Raw genomic sequence first — 8,608 nt, 5'->3', positions numbered from 1 at the left:
CTCCTCTGATGCCAAGTTTTCACCATTTCCTGGGTGAAGCAGATTCAACTCAACCTACAATCTCCCTAAACAAATTCTAAAATTCATACCTATACCCCTTGTCTGTAACGACCAAACCATTATAATATAAATTCTGGGTACAATTGATAGGTTGTGTTAGATTTTATTGGATATTTCCATATCTAGATGGAGTTGGATATACACATATATATTACAATTTTGTCATCTTAAACTTTTGAATTTGTAGTGGTATGAGGTCATTTGTATCTCAATCAAATTATCCAAATGCATGAATACATATGTCAAAATAAGAAACAGTATTAGTTAACCCATTGTTGTTTATCGGGTTACCTAACGATATCCATAGAAAAACTCCACTGTCAAACCATGCCCTAAGAGTGTAAGATTTACACGGAGAAATCCAACTTTAATTACAATCATTAACATGATGTCTCCTCTACTGTTCTACCTCTCGGCTGCTCTGAAGAGAGTGAACAAAGAGAGGAAGAGGTTGATGATGTCGAGATAGAGAGCTACTGCAGCCCACATATAGTCGTCGTAGGAGTACCGCTTTATCAGGTTATCGGTATCGTAGACGATGAAGCCACAGAAGATGATGGCGGCCAACCCGCCGTAGATCATGGCGGAGATCCTTCCCACAGGAAACAACACCTACGGATGAATCGGAACATGAAGCAAAGTCTTAGTGCTCATCATGGTAGAGCTGACAGCATAAGCTTTTACCTGGATGAGAACGAACACGAAGAGTATCATGATGGAAGAGAACAAGAAAGGGCCGAGGAAGGTGAAGTCGTAGCTCCTCGCCGCAGCCCAGAAGGTGTAGATCGTGAGACTCACGACGACCAGCGCCGTGAGGACGACATATTCGAGAATAACCTTCCCTGCACACAAACGTAAGAAGCATATAAGGTTGCTCGATAGAACTGCATGCATCCATCTTCTCCACACCAAGACTATTGCATGACCTAGACAGCATAGCACTCGATCTTGGAAATAGAAACGCAGTGAAGATGTCAATCCAACCGCTTGTGAAGGCACATGTCAATCCAACAGCGAAGCCGAGTGAGACAGTGAAGATGCCGAGGAGAAGATAATTGAGTGGGTAGTGCTGGTAGTAGTAATACAAAGGGCACATCACTGCATGTTTAGGAAAGTTGAGGTCGTCATCAGATATCTCAAAGACATACACGCACGAGAACTAAAAACAACTCAATATCTCGTGATGACATCTCGAATTGGAACAAAGTGAATTGTCGCCTAAAGCAAAATATAAGTAATAATTTGGGAAAAGAAGAAGAAGAAGAAGAAGAAGAAGAAGAAAGAGAAATGATGGGGTACCGAAGAATGGAAGGATGATGAGGAAGACGTAGAGGCCGAGGCCGGCGCTGGAAGAGACGAAGAAGTGGGAGACAGGATGGATGGAGACGACGGCAGCGGCGACGGCGACGGTGATGAGCATCTGGGCGGAAAGGATGGAATAGATCTTCCTGATGAACGACCATCGCAGCTCTGGCGGCTCCAGCATCACGGGGTAGAGCGCCCGGATGCCGGCCTCCACGCCCCCACCGCCCTTCGCATACGGCGGCCGCGCCCACATCCTCATCGGCGACTGAGAAGGACTTGTAGGCACCCGGGAGAGCGGTGGCGAGGATGAAACGGTAGAAGAAGAAGAAGAAGGCGAGAAAGAGAGCTAGGGAGGAGCGGTGAAGGGGCCGTTGGGCGGTCGTCCATGTCTGGCTGGTGGCGGACGCGCAGGGAAGGTGGAGGAAACGTGGCGAGTGTTGGGGTCTTCGTGGCGCCGTAGAAGACAAAAGAAGAAAGAGAACACCCACCTTCGTCAGCTACCTCACATGTGACATGGTCCACAGCGAGGACCCGCAGACATTGCCAATGCGATACCAGGTGGGTCGACAAACCTCGTCTCCAAGTAACTTAAGTATAGACAACGAAAAAACTGATTTTTTTAAAAAATAAATTCATGGAAAAAATCTATCTGTAAGAAATTTTAACCCTTTATCGTGTGACAAATTCAATTTACCCCTATCTCTGCTGCAGGGGAGGCTGAGCAGGACGGAGGAGAAGCTCTACCAAAAGATTTTTCTCGAGAATTTATTTTTTAAAAAAATTATTTAATATAAAATATATGCTTTTTTTAAGTTAATTGGGGATGTGAAGAAGTTCATTATAAAGACAAAAAGACCCATATATAAATGTTTACTATAATTATATAATTATCGTTAAAAAATAATTTATATATAGTGACTCATGATCTAAAAATTTTAGAGAAAATTTCTATACTTAACTCAATCATAAATGATATGATAAGATGAGATAGCTAACATTAGATCCTATAAATAGGATCATAGTTTATGAAACAAGATAGTGTGTATTTGGAAATGTCTTATAAGTGTTCTAAGACTTGTCTCCTATTTAATACTACTTCAATTTTCTTCATTGAAAGTATTTTTTTTTAGTTATATTATAGTATTCTATTTTTATCATTTTCTTACTCCTCCATCCCCAACATTTATAGTATCTCAACCCCTTATTTTATTTTTTGAATGAATTTCAAGGTTTATTGAGGGTGAGTACGCTAAAACTTTAAATCCTTCGTTATGAGTTTAAAATTTTATTCATGAAAAACAATAAATTGGTGTAAGATTTTCTTTCTTTAATGGTTGAAATTATTAGTTAAATAAAATCTTACGGTGAATATCTTCATGATTATATATAATTATTGTAAAAATTTTAAAAAATTTAACTTTAAATTTTGATTATGTTATTGGCATAATTGATGAGTCAACAAATTTATCTATTTTTTCATTTAATGAACTAATAGAATCCTTGCAAGCACATGAAGCAAGGTTGACTAGGTCAATTGAAAAAAATGAAGAATAGACATTTCAAGTTAAGGGGGAGTCTTTTACTTCAAAAAAAGAAAAAAAATTAATAGAAAGAGGATGTGATAGAGGAGGATTGCATAGTAAAGGAAATGCAAGAGGAAGAGGATATTTTTATAGGTATAATGAATAAAAATAATCAAATTATAATAAAAAATAAAAGTAAAATTCAATGTCACTATTATAAAAAATTTAGTCATATGAAGGTAGATTGCAGGAAAAGAGAAAAGCAAACAAGTTATATGGAGGAAAATGATTAAGGTAGTAAGTTGTTTATGGCTCATTCACAAGTTAATGATATCTCAAATGATATTTAATTTTTGAATAATTGATGTTCTAATCATATGTCAGGCATAAGATCAATGTTTAGAGATATTAATGAAACTCACAAGTTGAAAGCGAAGATAACGAGTAAATCCAAATAGAAGAAAAAGGAATAGTTGAAGTAAAGACAAGCTAAGAAGATAAAACATCTTGATAATGTTCTTTTTATTCCTAGTTTATCATATAACTTGTTGAGTATTAGACAATTGATAGATGATGGAGATTCAATTATATTTGATGATGGTTCATGCACTACTAAAGATAAAAAATATGGTTTGATTATAGTAAATATTTGTATGATGCAAAACAATATGTTTTCACTTGATGTTCTAAATATTAAAAAGTATGCTCTTGTTACAATTTAAAAGAATGAGTCTAATTTATGGTATTTAATAAATAAAGACTTTAATATTAAGGGTTTAAGATTATTAAATAAAAAAATAATTTTTGGATTGTTTAAAATTAATACATTGTATGTGAAAGATGCATTTATGGAAAACAAAGTAAGAAACATTTTTCTACTAGAAAAGCATAAAGAGCATTTAATTATCATAAATTAATTAATACTGACTTATGTAGACCTATAAATATAAAATTATTTAGTGAAAGTTAATATATTCTATTGTTTACTGATGATTATAGCCGTATAAGTTCGGTATATTTTCTGAAATTAAAATTTAAAATATTTGATAATTTTTAAAAATTAAAAGCACTTATAGAAAGGCAAAGTAATATATGTATAAAAATACTTCGGATAGATAGAAGTGGTAAATTTTTATCTAATAAGTTTAAATTTTTATGAAAAAAATAATATTTACATGAAATTAATAGCACTACATACATCAGAGCAAAATAATATAGTTGAACATAAGAATCAAACTATTATTAAACTGACAAGAAGTTTACTTAAAAGAAAGTATCCTCCAAATGGGCAGAAGCAATTGCTGCTAGGAAATCACGGATCGACATCTCATGCATAGTGAAAAACAAAAATAAAAATAAAAACTAGATTTTCCAAAGTCAAGTACTTGATCGTTATGTGATAATTGGTGCGCGAGAAACCCGCAAAATTGAAAAACCGCACGTATCATGTTAGAAGTGTTACTTGGGGAGATCATATATCCTCAAAATTTCTAGATCTGATGGAATGGGTAAAGGAGAACTCATATACTCCTTTTTAGAGATGACCCACACAACAGACATAGTAACAACGCTCCTCAAACTGTTGTGAGTTTTCCATCAAAAGTTCTAACCTATGAACTATGAGGTTCCTCCTATTTATAGAGGTACAAGCAGCTTAACCCATAATAGATCCTATCTTCCTTGGATCTCTATCTAATCATCCAATTGGATCTCTATCCAATCATCCAATTAGATCTTATCTAATCATCATCTCCATCCAATCATCCAATTGGATCTTATCCACTTATCCAATTAAATCTTATCAATCATCCAATTAGATCTTATCTAATCATCATCTTCATCCAATCATCCAATTGGATCTTATCCACTTATCCAATTGAATCTTATCCGATTATTCAATTGAATCTTTATCTAATTGAATCTTATCCACATGATCTAAACTGGAGCTCCGCTGATATTTTATATCTGCACTTCTACTTGTCGCAATATCCATCATATATGTGTGATCCTCTAGGCCTGATACCAAGTTGGCCATGAGTTGATTCTATCATAACTCCTTTTGACTGAAAACTCTTGATATAGTGAATTATTATCTCCATAATAATTCACTCAATTCATCAACTATGGGTATATTAGGCCACTACGCCATAGTCCCTAGACAATACAGAGAGATCTAATCTATCGAACCTATCTATCCACAATTATCATATGTCTATAGTCTCTCATTCATCTAATATCTCATAATGTTAGGCCCATACGGAATCTTGTCTGAGTCTCACTCTAATCAGATTCTCCTAGAGAACTCCTTCTCTCTTAATCCGAATGACCCTAGCTAGGGATTTTATCTGAGTGAGCACACACAGGATATTCTTCTCGCGATACAGAGAGTAGATGATCCTCTATTAATATTCAATTATCTTTGTAAATTTGGTTGTCATTCCTGAGAACTAATTGTACCAAATTTGGAACCTCCAAACATATAAGTCTAGTGTCAAAGAATGGAGTACTCATATAAGGCATCTTTAGTGTCTCAAGTTTAAGAACCAAACACATAATTAGGACTACGAAATCACTGTCTGACGTCGGGTATCATTAACTATCCAGTATACTCATTCTCCAATGAGCACCTACATTGTACTTCTAGTGTCTACACACGAGCGACTATGAGACTAATCACCTCTATCATATGGATGAGTATACATCACACTAGTTTATCTGGTTATCTCGATGTCCTTCTTGAGTAACTTATGATCGGGATGATTTAGAGTCTATGTTTAAAGGTGAATCGGTCTCATTATCGTGATCTCATAATGATATGATTTCCATTACACAAATCCAATGACATCATAATATATATCCAGATAATATGTGATAAAATGTCAGTAATAATAAACAAAGAGATTATTGTAGTATGTCACAAGTGTCATTACTAATATGATTGACTTGTAGGGTACTTATAACTAACAATCTCCCACTTGACCTAAAGTCAATCACCTATGTGTCTGATCCCCCTCAAACCTCTATGACACTCAAATACAATCTGGGTCAATAGCTTTGTCAATTGATCTATAATGTTATTTTTGGATGTAACTCTTTCCTCTGCTATATCTCTACAAGCCACGATCTCTCTAATAAGCTAGAACCTCCTTCGAACATGCTTAAACTTCTAATAAGACCTAGGTTCCTTTGCTTAAGCGATCACTCCATTGTTGTTGCAATATATGAGAATTGGTTCCACGTTGCTCGATACGACTCTTAAATCCATGATGAACTTCTTCATCTAAACCTCTTCTTTTGCTACTTCTATCGCAGTAATGTATTTTACCTTTGTGGTCGAGTCAGTAGTAGTATTTTGCTTGGAACTCTTCCAACTCACTACTACCCCATTCAGGGTGAACACATACCTTGAATTCAACTTGTAATCATTGAAATCAAAATGGAAACTTGAGTTTGTGTAGCCCTCAACTTGGAGACTACCTCCTATGTATACCAATGAAAGATCCTTAGTCATTCTCAAATACTTAAGGATACACTTTACTGCTTTTTAGTGCTTCAAGGGTAGATCCGCTTGATACATGCTCGTGACACTCAAAATATATGCTATATCAGGCCTGGTACATAACATAACATATATGACATACCCTATCGTAGAGGCATAGGGTATATTATCCATGTTTACCCTTTCTTTAGGAGTTTTTTGAGACATAATATGAGAAAGTGAAATTTTATATCTCATTTGTATGAGATATTTCTTGAAATTTTTCATGTCAAACCTTTTGACAATGGTATTTATATACTTGGACTGGAACAAATCAAGCATCCTCTTGAATCTATCTCTATAGATCCGATCTCCAAAATATAAGATGCTTCCCCTAAGTCTTTCATAGATAAGTGTTTAGATAGCCAAGCCTTTACTATTGAGAGCATTCCTACATCATTTCTAATTATTAGGATGTCGTCCATATAAAATACTAAGAAGGTGATAGCACTCCCACTTACCTTCCTATATACACAAGACTCATCTTTATTCTTAACGAAGTCATAAGATATGATTGCATCATGAAATCTTATATTCAAACTTCGGGAAGCCTACTTTAGTCTATAAATATACTTAAGTAATATACACACCTTATCTGGACTCTACTTACACATGAATCTCTCAGGCTATATAATATACACCTCCTCCTCGAGGTTGCTATTGAGGAACGTAGTTTTTACGCCCATCTGTCAGATCTCATAGTCATAATGTGCTGTAATAACTAATAGAATTTGGATGGATTTTAGCATAGCTACGGGTGTGAAGGTTTCGTTATAGTCAACATATTGCCTTTGATAATACTCCTTAGTCACCAACCTTGCTTTATAGGTCTTCACCTTTCTATCTACTCCGATCTTCTTCTTTTAGATCTATTTACAACCGATAGGTACAATACCCTCAGGTATATCAATAAGGTTCTAAACCTTATTGGAGCATATAGATTTTATCTCAAAATTCATGGTTTCTTGTCACTTCTTAGAGTCTATGCTTATAATAGCCTTCTCGTAGGTTGAGGATCACATCCTGAGTATCCTCTCCATTGATATGCCCTATATATCTCTTAGGGGGGTGTACCACTCTATCAGACCTGTGCAAAGTTGGAATTTGTATGTTAAGTGTCTAAATAGACTCGACCTTCAGAATGGTGCCTGAGTTAGGTTCTCTAACATTGCTCAACTCTATCATGCTCTCAATTGTCTAAGTCAAGAATGTGTTCTTTCTCACAAAATACTACTTTCTTGGCAACAAAGATCTTTTAGTCCTCGGGGTGATAAAAATAATACTCATAAGTTTTCTTGGGGTTTCCCACGAATTTGAACCATTCCGCCTTGGAGTCCAACTTATCGGGATCGTGTATTTTAATGTAGGCAGGGTAGCCCCAAATCTTAACAACCTTAAGATTAAGCTTCTTCCCTTTCCATATCTCATATGATGTTGATATTACCAATTTAGATAGAACTCTGTTTAAAAGGTAAGTTATGGTCTCCATGGCATATCGCCAAAATGAGATAGGTAAGTTGGCTAAACTTATCATAGACTACACCATATCTAATAGCATATGATTCCTCCTTTCTGATACACCATTGAGCTATAATGTATAAGGAGGTGTCCATTGGAATAGAATCCTATGGTCCTTGAGGAACTAGGTGAACTCTACACTTAAGTATTTGCCTCCTCGATCTAATCGAAGAGTCTTAATATTCTTTCCAGTCTAATTCTCTACTTCATTCTTATACTCTCTGAAAAATCATAAGTAAAAATAATGAAGTAGGAGTAACCATCTATATCCTAAGTTGACATAGAACCATATACATCGCTATGTATAGGTTCTAGTAACTCAGTAGCTTTCTCTCCAGTTCCATTAAATGGAGAGTTGGTTAGTTTTCCACGAAAGCAAAGCTCACAAGTTGCATATGACTCATAGTCGAATGAAAGCAACTTTTGAATTCTTCCTTTATGGATATGACCTAGCCTATAGTGCCACAGGTATGCACTGTTTACTTCATCTCACTTCCTTTTAGATATGCTTACATTCAAGACATGTGGAGCAATGTTTAGCATAAACAAATTATTATGCAATGTCCCTAGTGATGATATTATCATCCTTAATAATTCAATAACTATTATTCTCAAAAACTACTTTATAACGAGTCAATGTCAAATATGAAATAAAAATAATGTT

This window comes from Musa acuminata, chromosome BXJ3-1 (assembly GCF_036884655.1).
Source record: "Musa acuminata AAA Group cultivar baxijiao chromosome BXJ3-1, Cavendish_Baxijiao_AAA, whole genome shotgun sequence".
In the NCBI taxonomy this organism is placed as follows: domain Eukaryota; kingdom Viridiplantae; phylum Streptophyta; class Magnoliopsida; order Zingiberales; family Musaceae; genus Musa; species Musa acuminata.
Note: the sequence above shows the minus strand (reverse complement) of the source record.